We start from the raw sequence: 13,753 nt of genomic DNA on the forward strand, positions 1-13,753 counted from the left end.
TCAACCTCAACCCTGTATAGCTAACTCAAACATTACTGCATATAGAGTGTCTATGGTTGTTCTGAAATATATATATAGATGGGTCGATATGATATGTCAAAACATTGCATACGTATCTATGGTATCCCAAGATTACATAATATGTATAATACAATATAAATCATTTAGGATATGTTTAGTCTAGATTTTTTACAAAATTTTCGTAGCTAAAACTAGCAAATTTATCCAATTTTGTTTTACCCGTCATTTCTTCGTTTCAAATCCATTTTGAGTGATTCAAGTTGCTATGGTTTCATAATGAACTGAAATTTATGAAACTAAACAGAAAAAATATAAGTTTATAGTCGGAAATACAGGTTACAAGTCATTTTTAAAGAGGTAGTCATTTCCGTCAAAAGAACGATATCTTGATGACCATTTTGAAAAACATACTTCCACTTTTTGTTTAACCATAATTTTTGGATATAGTATCATGTTCATATGTAATATCATTTTTCCAGAAAACAAACTTCCAATTCAAAGATTAAGATAGTTTTTATTTTTCTAACCCAAAACAGCCCCCGGTTTCACTACGACGGCGTTTGTCCGATTTTACGGTGTTCTTCGTGTTTCCAGGTTTTAAATCATTAATTTAGCATATCATATAGATATAGAACATGTGTTTAGTTGATTTTAAAAGTCAATTTAGAAGGATTAACATTGTTTGCGAACAAGTTTAGAATTAACTAAACTATGTTCTAGTGATTACAAGTTTAAATCTTAGAATAAGATAGCTTTATATGTATGAATCGAATGATGTTATGAACATCATTACTACCTTAAGTTTTGTGGATAAACCTACTGGAAAAGAGAAAAATAGATCTAGCTTCAAAGGATCCTTGGATGGCTTGAAAGTTCTTGAAGTAGAATCATGACACGAAAACAAGTTCAAGTAAGATTTTCACTCGAAATAAGATTGTTATAGTTATAGAAATTGAATCAAAGTTTGAGCATGAGTATTACCTTGAATTAGAAAGATATCTTACTATAAATAAGAAAGATTTCTTGAGATTGGATGTTCACTTGAAATGGATTTGCAAGATTGGAAGTAAGCTAGCAAGTTTGAAAGATTTCTTGAAGTGTTCTTGAATGGTTGTTTTTATGATGATTAAAGCTTGTAATTGAAGCTAAAAGATGGTGAAAATGCTTGGAGATGATCAAGTATGATGTTAGAAGTATTTTGAGAGAGAATTTGAAGTGTAAGTATGAGAAAATGGAATGGAAAAATGGGGTGAAATCATAAAAACGGGATTACTTGTTATAAAGAAACAAAAAGATCCTTAAGTTTGTTTTTAGCTCATTAGTCATACAAGTTGTTAATTAATAGTTCCACATGTTTTTGACTCTAAGATGGCTGCTAAGAATGAATGATTAAAGTTGTATATACCAATAGAAAATACATCTAGAAGCTGTGTATTGTACGAGTACGAATACGGGTACATACGAGTAGAATTGTTGATGAAAATGAATGAGAATGTAATTGTGAGCATTTTTACTAAGTAGAAGTACTTTGATATGTGTCTTGAAGTCTTTCAAAAGTGTACTAATACATATTAATACACTACATGTATATACATTTTAACTGAGTCGTTAAGTCACCATTAGTCGTTACATGTAAGTGTTGTTTTGAAACCTTTAAGTTAACGATCTTCTTAAATGTAATTAATCCATTGTTATAATACTTAAATAAGATGTTAAATTGTTATGTTATCATAATAACATGGTGTATAAATATATCTTAACATCATATATATATATATATATATATATATATATATATATATATATATATATATATATGTATGTTAAAATACTATTACAACGATAATCGTTACATATATGTCTCGTTTCGATATCCTTAAGTTAGTAGTCTTGTTTTTACATATGTAGTTCATTGTTAACACACTTAATGATTTACTTAATTATCATTTTATCATGTTAAATATAGTGTAACAATATCTTAATATGATACATATGTATTTAGTAAGACGTTGTTATAACGATAATCGTTATATATATCATTTTCGAGTTTCTTAAATCAATAATCTCATTTGTTTATATATAACTCATTGTTAACATATTTATGGAGATACTTACTTATCATTGTGACGACCCGGAAATTTTCGACTAATTTTGAACCAAACTTACGATATGATTTCATAATTCTGACATGATAAGTAAAGTCCATTATGTTGCGTCTCAAAACTTTTGACCTATTTTCGTACACTCATTTAACTTCGACCATTCCCGAGGATTCATGAACGTTAATTTGTAAATAGAAATGTATATATTTAAAAATATATTTATATATATATATATATATATATATATATATATATATATATATATATATATATATATATATATATATATATATATATAATGGTAATTTGTAATATTACAAAATTTAGTTATTTGAATTAATTATGTAAAATAAAGTAATATATGATATTATAACTTATAATATATCTACATATATAAATAAAGTATATTGAATGTATATATTTGATTTCAAATTTATTTAGTAAACGATAGTAGCACTCGTTTGTCGTTCAATTGATATTAAACCAGTTAAAATCAAGAGTATGTGATTTTAAAATAAACGATGATCCGAAAATAAGTTTTACAAATCATAGACTTAATAAAAATGTATTTAGGAACCATTTGTTGAATTTTAAGACTTTTTATATTTTTACTTGGGGTTGGGAGTGAATAATTAATGTAGATTTTATTTAATAGTTAATGACCGAATTTTATACCATAAAGACTGAAGTAATTAAAGATAATTAATCTTAAAATTTGGGAATTTTCTGAAGACTTTTATCCGTAACTGTTTAGCAAATGAGCACGAAATCCAGTCCGTGAAAGAAATAGTGAACTAATAATTTAAGGCGGCTTACTATGGTTTTCTCAATTCACACGTTTTAAGTTGTTTTGAATTCTTTAATGAAGAACTTTTTGCCAGTTGTTAACAATCATACTTATGCATGCACCTACATATAATATTATATATGTGTTACTCCATGAAACATCACTAGAATCCATTCGATATTATTTCCAGCAACTACAATTTGCTCTATTTATGTTGTTGCTTAATGCTACTATTTGACTCTTGCATTGTATCCTCAAATCACCACCCAACCCTTTGTTTTACTACTACTTGTCACCTGTTTTCAATTCGGGATCACCAACCCACAACTACAACCACCATTTGGGCCGCCAAGAACCATCTCTTGTTTCATCACCCCACCATCGAACCAACATCAAACCCTTATCCCTCATCTTAATCTGTTGACTCGATCCTTGATCAAAAACCAAATGATTTTACTATTTCTCATCTTTCGTTTGCAAATGGGTTATAACTACAAATCTACCGTTGTTACTTTCGGATAGAAACAAACCCAAAATATCTTCGGTTGTGGTATGCTACTGCTATAGTTCGCATCACCCTTACCACTTTCCATCATCCTCGCAATTCACCACCACTCTCCCTCTCTACTTTTCTTCTTCTTTCCTTGTTGAAATCATGAAACCCAGCTCATCACCACAAAATCTCTACAACCATCGTGAACCACCATTCTCCTCAACTACAACCGCCATCAACCACCCCCATGAGTAACCCATTGTACCTGCTACTGTTTCATTCTGGTTTAAGGTCGAATAAGCTCACCACTATTGAAGATTTTTGCTGCTATTCAGTCTATTTCAGCCACAATCTCGTTTTCTGTTTCACAGTTCGATCACATCCTAAATCACTACAAGACAGACACTTGCAAACCCGTTTTGTTTCTGCTGTTCACACCACATGAAAGAGATAAGGAATAACGATATTAAAAATATTAATATGGTTGTTGTGATTGCTGTGGTTGCTGTGGTTGTCGACTTTAATAAAAAAAAAGGGATAAAGTAGAATGAAAACCCTTTATTCATTTGGCTGCTTGTGTTGCTTTGGAACCGAAAACCCCACTTGCAATATAAGTTGAGAGAGTGGTTTACCTAAAGCTATTTAGTTTTAAAATAAACCAAACACGCACGTACATTTTTTTTTATTACGGGATATGGTTAGATTGTTGGGCTAAGAGCTTTTCTATTGTTGGGCCGATTGTACTTGGGTCATTAACGGATACGTGGACTAGTGAGTAAATCGGGCCACTTAATCTAAATCAATTATGAGTCGGCCCAAAAATTTACTTGGACAAACTATTATTGTTGTCGACGTACGAACTGCTGCTATAGCTATTCCCTTTCAACAATAATGATGGTCTGATTTTGATGATCCGAGGAGATGAAAGTGATCATGATGAATAGCTAAGTTCGTGATGCTCGATGATGACCATGGATTATGATAATGATTATAATATTAATCGTAATATGATTATGTTCGATGAAGATGATGATGCCCGAGTGTTTATGATGATATGAATGTTATGATAATGATAGTAAAGAACATAATGAGAGTTTGATTATGATAACGAAGATGATGAATGGAAGATGGTGACAGGAATTGATGATGTTATGTACCAAATGATGTGTTAGTGATTATTAGATTATAATGATGGATGTTATTTAGATGATGATGATGAAGATGTTAAGTGGGTTTAGAAGAAGACAGACACATAATGGTTAAAAGAATTTAATGTACAAATTAAATCAGAGAGTAATCAGCGGAGTAGTGGTTAGGTGTGTGATTATTAGACGAGAGGTCGTGAGTTCGAATCTGGGCAGCGATAGTTTCTTTTTATGGAAGCTTGTTAATTCTTTTAAGGTAGTATTATTATTATTACTATTATTATTATTATTATTATAATAATTATTATTATTATTAGTATTATCATTATAATTAGAATTTTTATCATTATCATTATTATCATTAACATGATTTTTATTATCATTATTATTATTAGCATTATTATTATTATTATTATTTTATCAATATTATAATTATTATTATCATTAACATTAATATTATTATTATTTTCATTATTACCATTATTATTATAAAAATAATATAACTCTTAAATTTATCATTATTATTAATATTATTTTTCATTTAACAATACTATCATAACAAATAAATAATATCTATATAAGAATATATTTAGTACAAATATCATAATATTACATGTAACTATATATATATTAATCTTAATACATTATAAAATATAAATAAATACTAGTTGATTAAAGGTGTTATGTGTTAATATATATATATATATATATATATATATATATATATATATATATATATATACATACATATATATATATATAATTGATATAGGTTCGTGAATCTGAGGCCAACCCACACTTGTTCAATGTCGTCATATGTATTTTTACTACAAAATACAGTATGGTGAGTTTCATTTGCCTTTTTACCCTTTATATTTTTGGGCTGAGAATACATGCGCAATTTTTATAAATGTTTTACGAAATAGACACAAGTAATTGAAACTACATTATATGAGTGAATGATCGAAGCCGAATATGCCCCTTTTACTTGGTAACTTAAGAATTAGTAAACTGATCTACTAATTAACGCGAATCTTAAAGATAGATCTATTGGGCCTAACGAACCCCATCCATGGTTGCGGATGCTTTAGTACTTCGATGTTGTTTTTATCATGTCCGAAGGATTTTCCAGAATGATAGGGGATATTCTTATATGCATCTTGTTAATGTTGGTTATCAGGTGTTCACCATATGAATGATATTTTTGTCTCTATGCATGGGACGTATATTTATGAGAAATGGAAATGAAAATCTTGTGGTCTATTAAAATAATGAAAATGATCGATTATGATAAACTAATGAACTCACCAACCTTTTGGTTGACACTTTAAAGCATGTTTATTCTCAGGTATGAAAGAAATCTTTCGCTGTGCATTAGCTCATTTTAAAGATATTACTTGGAGTCATTCATGGCATATTTCAAAAGACGTCGCATTCGAGTCGTTGAGTTCATCAAGATTATTATTAAGTCAATTATAGTTGGATATATTATGAAATGGTATGCATGCCGTCAACTTTCGATGTAATGAAAGTTTGTCTTTTAAAAATGAATGCAATGTTTGTAAAATGTATCATATAGAGGTCAAGTACCTCACGATGTAACCAAATGTAATGTATTCGTCCAAATAGATTAGGACGGGTCATGAAAGTTGGTATCAGAGCGGTGGTCTTAGCGAACCAGGTCTTGCATTAGTGTGTCTAACTAGTAGTTGATAGGATGCATTAATGAGTCTGGACTTTGACCGTGTCTGCATGTCAAAAGTTTTGCTTATCATTTCGTGTCGAAAATTACCTGCTTATCATTCTTAGGGAATCACTTGCTTATTATTCTTAGTTTAGACAAATTTTACTGCATCGACTGCATGAATAGTGTATAGACAAAATTCATATCTTATCGTATCTGCTAATTTATATCTTAGCGTATATGTTACTGTAAACTTTGCCTGACATATTCCGTAGATTCCTCCGTAACTTATGGGATTTTAGTATTATATATGAATATGTAACTTATGTATTGCAGGGTACTAATCTACACCCTATAATCTATTTCTTATCTAAAATCCTTCATCTGATCGTACGAGATGAATCCCTTAACCAGTTCGAGTCCCTCAGATTTCGATAGCTATTTCGATAGTTATTCCGACAGCTATTCCGACATGGATATTCACCTAAGCTCCGAAAGCAGTGTAAATGAAATGGATCAACCAATCTAGTCATCTTCAATTCTGGATGAAATGAGGATGGGTTCGTAGACGACTTAACCGATGGAGACGCGAAGAAGGGGATCCTTTCCACCCACCAGCCTGCACTCTTGATGAAGAACCTGAAGCACTTACTGGCGAACCCATTCGAAACACCATTTTCACACTCATTTTTAGATTATCTCGCCACGATTATATTTTATCTAAAATTCTAAACCTTATTTATTCACTTGTTCCTACTGACAATCATCTCGGAATAATGGAAGAAGTCAACAAGCTTCGCGCTCGAGTAATCAATTTGGAGAATATGGTGCAAAATTTACCAGCTTCAACAACATCACCGGCACCAATAGTACCATGAGTAACAGCACCAGTACCATCAACAATCCATGCCTCAACATCTCATTCTGTATCTCGAGTATAATCATCGTTCTACGTATCGTTCTACATCAACTATCTTCGTTCTTCCTGGCGATTATGTAATCTCTAATGTTTTAGAGATTATGTATTCTAGTTCGGACGGTAAACCAAATGAGATTAATATCATATTAACTCAATAAATCCATAATTACATCTGAAGAAAATATATATATGTAAGTATATTTTCATAAAGAATGTAATTAAAAATTCTTTTGTACTAACTGTTAATGGTGAAAATATTTTAACGGGTAGGTAATACCCGAGGAATATTTAGATTTCACATTAATAAGTTACCCTGTACATTCTTCGAATCTGATTCAACAGTCATTTACTATCCTACTTACATCCACAGATATGCGAATCCGTTAACCACAGAATAACCATTTTCATTCAATTTCATATTTGGATTTTGACTTACCAGAATCCAACAAGTGGCATAATGAAGAAAACATTGGATAAAATAAAATTTGTTATAAACAAACGAATTAACTATGAGAAAAATTTTGTTAAGAATTCACGCTAACTGTTTTCAGCTAACTGTTCCTAGCTAACTGATTACATTTTATTTATCGCAATTTATTTCTCGCAATTTTAATTCTCGCAATTTTATTTATTATCATTTAATTTCTGTTATTTATTTTACGCACTTTATTTATCGTCATTTAAATACTGTTATTTACGCATTTTAAATATCGGGACACGTATACAATGTTTTGACATATCATATCGACGCATCTATATATATTATTTAGAATAACCATAGACACTCTATATGCAGTAATGATAGAGTTAGCTATACAGGGTTGAGGTTGATTCTACAATAATATATATACTTTGAGTTGTGATCGAGTTTGAGACATGTACACGGGTCACGATACGTATTAATTAATTCGAATATTATATATTAAACTATATATGAATTATTGGACTGTTAAATGTGTACTATCGACTGTGGACTAATAACATTGGACAATTAAAATAAATTAAAATATTGATTATAACATATGAAACTAAACAATTTTTCAAGTTTGCCACTTGATTTCATCTTAAACATCCTTTGAATCTTGACGATCACAATTAGCGTTTAATCATCTAAAAAACTTCAATATTCTTGAAAACCCTCGTTTTGATAACCGATGATCCAGATCCGTTAACTTTGAAAATGCTGACGAAACGGCATGTTGTAGATGGTCTAAATGGCCAAAAGTTCGATAATAAAGAATGGAATGTTGGGAACGCTCGATAAAAAATTTGGTACTGAAAAACGGATTGAGCTAACCATGAAGAAGACCAAGGACAAATACAAGGACCAAACCCTATATTTAAAGAACCTAGGTAATTCTAGATCCGATGAAACCTTCAACGAATATCTTGCTACGTACTCATGTTAAAATCTTGCGGAAAATCTTTCTTCATCAACCTTCGAACTTAGAAATTCCAAAATATCATCATAAATATCTTCGATATTTCTGAAGATATTTTCATAAGTATTCTTGCCCGAAATTATATACCTCTTCGTGCTTTCCGTATTTCATTGGAAACTTCTGTAAAATCTAAGTATAATTACAAATGAATTCTGGAGAAGTGTTAAGAATTTGAGCATGAGTTAGTATAATATAATGACGCTCGGCCAATGTGATTATATTACAGTAAGTCATGCTGAAAGTTATAATGAAACATGATGAACCACAGATCATAACGTCATCATGTGCCATGTTACACGACTCGTACATTCTGTTTCACCTTCGAACATATCAATAAAATATATTATTGATAGTTTTACCCTCAGTGAATCTGGTAATTTAACAAATCAAATCGTGCTATTACCTTTCCTTTCTATTTATAATCTTAGTTATGTTCTTTCGAACTTCATACCTACAAACTGAGACGTCGTGATCGCTTGACTTAAGGTCGGGAAGAGAAAACAAAAGCATAGAGCTTCAAATATAAATAGGAGTATAAATCACAGCAAATAGAGAGATCATTAACCGTGAATGTCAATAATTATGGAGAGACAGATGCAAGGAAGGATTATGAAAACCACTACCCCAAGAGCGAAGTAAAAGTAAACAGATTCCTCCGGTGGAAGTTGGAATAGGAGGATGATTGTTGCGATAGTTAGAATGAGGTCAAGAATTAGAATTGGATTTAGCATTTTCACAATCTTTTAGAAGTAAGAATTAAGAAAGAAAAGTATAGGAGTGATGAAAATAATGGAACGGAAGGGTTTAAGTTATAATGAAAATATCAGACGTAGCATTCAAGACAGATGACCACATTTAATTAAAAAGATCCTAATTTTCTTAAATTCCGAAGACTCAGATCTTATTTAGATTTCGAAGATTTTCCTTAAATCCCTTGAATTCCGGAAATTCAACCAAGACAACGTCAAAAGATTAGACACACCTTATTTTCTAAATTCAAAGGTGACTCCGTCAAAAGTTAAGAAGAATCTCTATTCCTTCAGTTCACTCTTCTGTGACAGCTTCACTCGTATGCTTCACATAATCGAATCGTTTTATCTATATTACTTAATAATGATAAAACTCTATTTATCAACTCATATTCGTCATGAAAACATTTTTATGGTTAACTATGACGACCTCACTCAAATTTCGGGGCAAAATTTCTTTAACGGGTAGGTACTGTGACGACCCGGAAATTTTCGACTAATCTTGAACCAAACTCACGATACGATTTCATAAATCTGACATGATAAGTAAAGTCCATTATGTTGCGTCTCAAAACTTTTGAACTATTTTCGTACACTTATTTAACTTCGACCATTCTCGAGGATTCACGAACGTTAATTTGTAAATAGAAATGTATATATTTAAAAATATATTTATATATATATAATGGTAATTTGTATTATTACAAAATTTAGTTATTTGAATTAATTATGTAAAATAAAGTAATATATGATATTATAACTTATAATGTATCTACATATATAAATAAAATATATTGAATGTATATATATTTGATTTCGAATTTATTTAGTAAACGATAGTAGCACTCGTTTGTCGTTCAATTTATATTAAACCAGTTAAAATCAAGCGTATGTGATTTTAAAATAAACGATGATCCGAAAATAAGTTTTACAAATCATAGACTTAATAAAAATGTATTTAGGAACCATTTGTTGAATTTTAAGACTTTTTATATTTTTACTTGGGGTTGGGAGTGAATAATTAATGTAGATTTTATTTAATAGTTAATGACCGAATTTTATACCATAAAGACTGAAATAATTAAAGATAATTAATCTTAAAATTTGAGAATTTTCTGATGACTTTTATCCGTAACTGTTTAGCAAAGGAGCACGAAATCCAGTCCGTGAAAGAAATAGTGAACTAATAATTTAAGGCGGCTTACTATTGTTTTCTCAATTCACACGTTTTAAGTTGTTTTGAATTCTTTAATGAAGAACTTTTTGCCAGTTGTTAACAATCATACTTATGCATGCACCTACATATAATATTATATATGTGTTACTCCATGAAACATCACTAGAATCCATTCGATATTATTTACAGCAACTACAATTTGCTCTATTTATGTTGTTGCTTAATGCTACTATTTGACTCTTGCATTGTATCCTTAAATCACCACCCAACCTTTTGTTTTACTACTACTTGTCACCTGTTTTCAATTCGGGATCACCAACCCACAACTACAACCACCATTTGGGCCGCCAAGAACCATCTCTTGTTTCATCACCCCACCATCGAACCAACATCAAACCCTTATCCCTCATCTTAATCTATTGACTCGATCCTTGATCAAAAACCAAATGATTTTACTATTTCTCATCTTTCGTTTGCAAATGGGTTATAACTACAAATCTACCGTTGTTACTTTCGGATAGAAACAAACCCAAAATATCTTCGGTTGTGGTATGCTACTGCTATAGTTCGCATCACCCTTACCACCTTCCATCATCCTCGCAATTCACCACCACTCTCCCTCTCTACTTTTCTTCTTCTTTCCTTGTTGAAATCATGAAACCCAGCTCATCACTACAAAATCTCCACAACCATCGTGAACTACCATTCTCCTCAACCACAACCGCCATCAACCACCCCCATGACTAACCCTTTGTACCTGCTACTGTTTCATTCTGGTTTAAGGTCGAATAAGCTCACCACTATTGAAGATTTTTGCTGCTATTCAGTCTATTTCAGCCACAATCTCGTTTTCTGTTTCACAGTTCGATCACATCCTATCAACATTGGACAATTAAAATGAATTAAAATATTGATTATAACATATGAAACTAAACAATTCTTCAAGTTTGTCACTTGATTTCATCTTAAACCTCATTTGTATCTTGACGATTACAATCTGCGTTCAAATCTTTCATGATTCTTGAAAACACCTCAATCGAGAGGATGAACCAACTGCACTTCATCTACGGAAGGAAAGATTTATACATATAGTATTGCACCTGAAAAACTCTAGGAAACTGAGTAAACGTTTAACGTGTAGCTATGCTAATTCCTTTAGCGTTACTATTACGGAAAATAACTTTGCAATTTCTTTCCAAATTAGCCAATTTTGTCATAGCTCCAGCAAGTCAACTTTGACTTTTCGTTCGAAACAACCTTATTATAACCTTGATATATATGTGTGCTCTTTTATTGTTAACAGGGAACCTTTTATATTCCACCATATTACCATCAGCGTTTAATCATCTAAAAACACAATTCTCTTGTAACCACCTTGGATTGATAACCGATGATTCAGATATGGTAGCATTAAATGCAGAGGAAACAGCAAAATCGTAGATGGTCTAAACGGCCAAAAGTTTGATGATAAAGAATGGAATGTTGGGAACGCTCGATAGAAAATTTGGTACTGAAAAACAGATTGAGCTAACCATGAAGGAGACCAAGGACAAATACAAGGACCAAACCTTATATTCAAAGAATCCAGGTAAATCTAGACCCGATGAAATCTTTAGAGAATATACTGCTCCGAAGTCATGTTAAATTCTTGCGGAAAATTTTTCCTTATCAACTTTCGAACTTAGAAATTCCAAAATATTATCATAAATATCTTCGATACTTCTGAAGATATTTTCATAAATATTCTCGTCCGAAATTATATACCTCTTCGTGCTATCTGTAATACATTATATTGGAAATTTCTGTAAAATCTAAGTATAAACTATGAATGAATTCTGAAGTAGTGTTGGGAACTGAAGCATGAGTTAGTATAATATAATGACACTTGATCAACGTGATTATATTACAGTAAATTATGCTGAGCTTCTAATGAGACGTGATGATTCACAGATCATAACGTCATCATGTGCCATTTTACACTACTCTTGTATTCTACTTAACCTCTAAACATATCAAGAAAATATTTTTTTCTTGATGATTCGGTCTTTTCCGAGGTATTCTGGTAATTTGACAAACCAAAATCGTGCCATTACAATTTCCTTCTTAGAACATTAACTATGTTCATTCCGAAATTCATATCTGCGAATTCTGGACCATTACATGCGATGCTTAATGGATAGAAGAGAAAACAGAGCATGAAGCTCCGAAATAGAAATGGGAGTATAAATCGCAGCAAATAGGAGAGAGCATTAACTGTGGATGTCGATGATTATAGAAAGACAGAAGCAGGGACTCTGAAAAAATAAGGAAAGATATAAAGCCCGACGACAACACATAAACTACAAACCGTATATATCAATAAGTATTGCCACGTAAAGACTCGGGAGAACTAAAAATACTATAACCCCAAGGGCGAAGTAGAAGAAAATGAATTCCTCCGGTGGAAGTTGGAAAAAGAGAATGATTGTTGCGATAGTCAGGATAAGGACAAGAATCAGAAATGGATTAAGTAGAATCACAATCTTTTGGATGTATGAACTAAGAAAGAAAGTATAGGAATGCTGAGAATAGTGGAACGAAAGAATTTAATTTATAAAGGAAAAATTTGACGTAACAATCGAGACAGATAACCACATTTAATTAGAGAGATCCTAATTTCCTTAATTACCGAAGAATCAAATCTTATTACGAAGATTTTCTTTAAATCCCTTAAACTCCGAAAATCAACCCTATATGCGTCAAAAGATATGACGAAACTTTATTTTTCTCATTTCACTTGTTTGTGATAGCTTCACTCGTACTCTTCAGGTAATCGAATCATTTCATTCTTATTACTCAATAGTGATAAAACTCTATTTATCAACTCATACTCGTCATGAAAACATTTTTATGGTTAACCATGACGACCTTACTCAAATTTCGGGACGAAATTTCTTTAACGGGTAGGTACTGTGACGACCTGGAAATTTTCGACCAAACTTAAACTTAACCTTTATATGTTTCTGACGCGATAAGCAAAGTCTATAATGTTGAGTCTAAAAATGTTTGAAACTGTTTACATGTATTCAATTAACCATTGACTATGCCAGATGATTTACGAACAATTGTTTATAAGTAATTATATATATATATATATATATATATATATATATATATATATATATATATATATATATATATATATATATATATATATATATATATATATATATATATATATATATATATATATAT

The sequence above is a fragment of the Rutidosis leptorrhynchoides genome, chromosome 1 (assembly GCF_046630445.1).
Source record: "Rutidosis leptorrhynchoides isolate AG116_Rl617_1_P2 chromosome 1, CSIRO_AGI_Rlap_v1, whole genome shotgun sequence".
Lineage (NCBI taxonomy): Eukaryota > Viridiplantae > Streptophyta > Magnoliopsida > Asterales > Asteraceae > Rutidosis > Rutidosis leptorrhynchoides.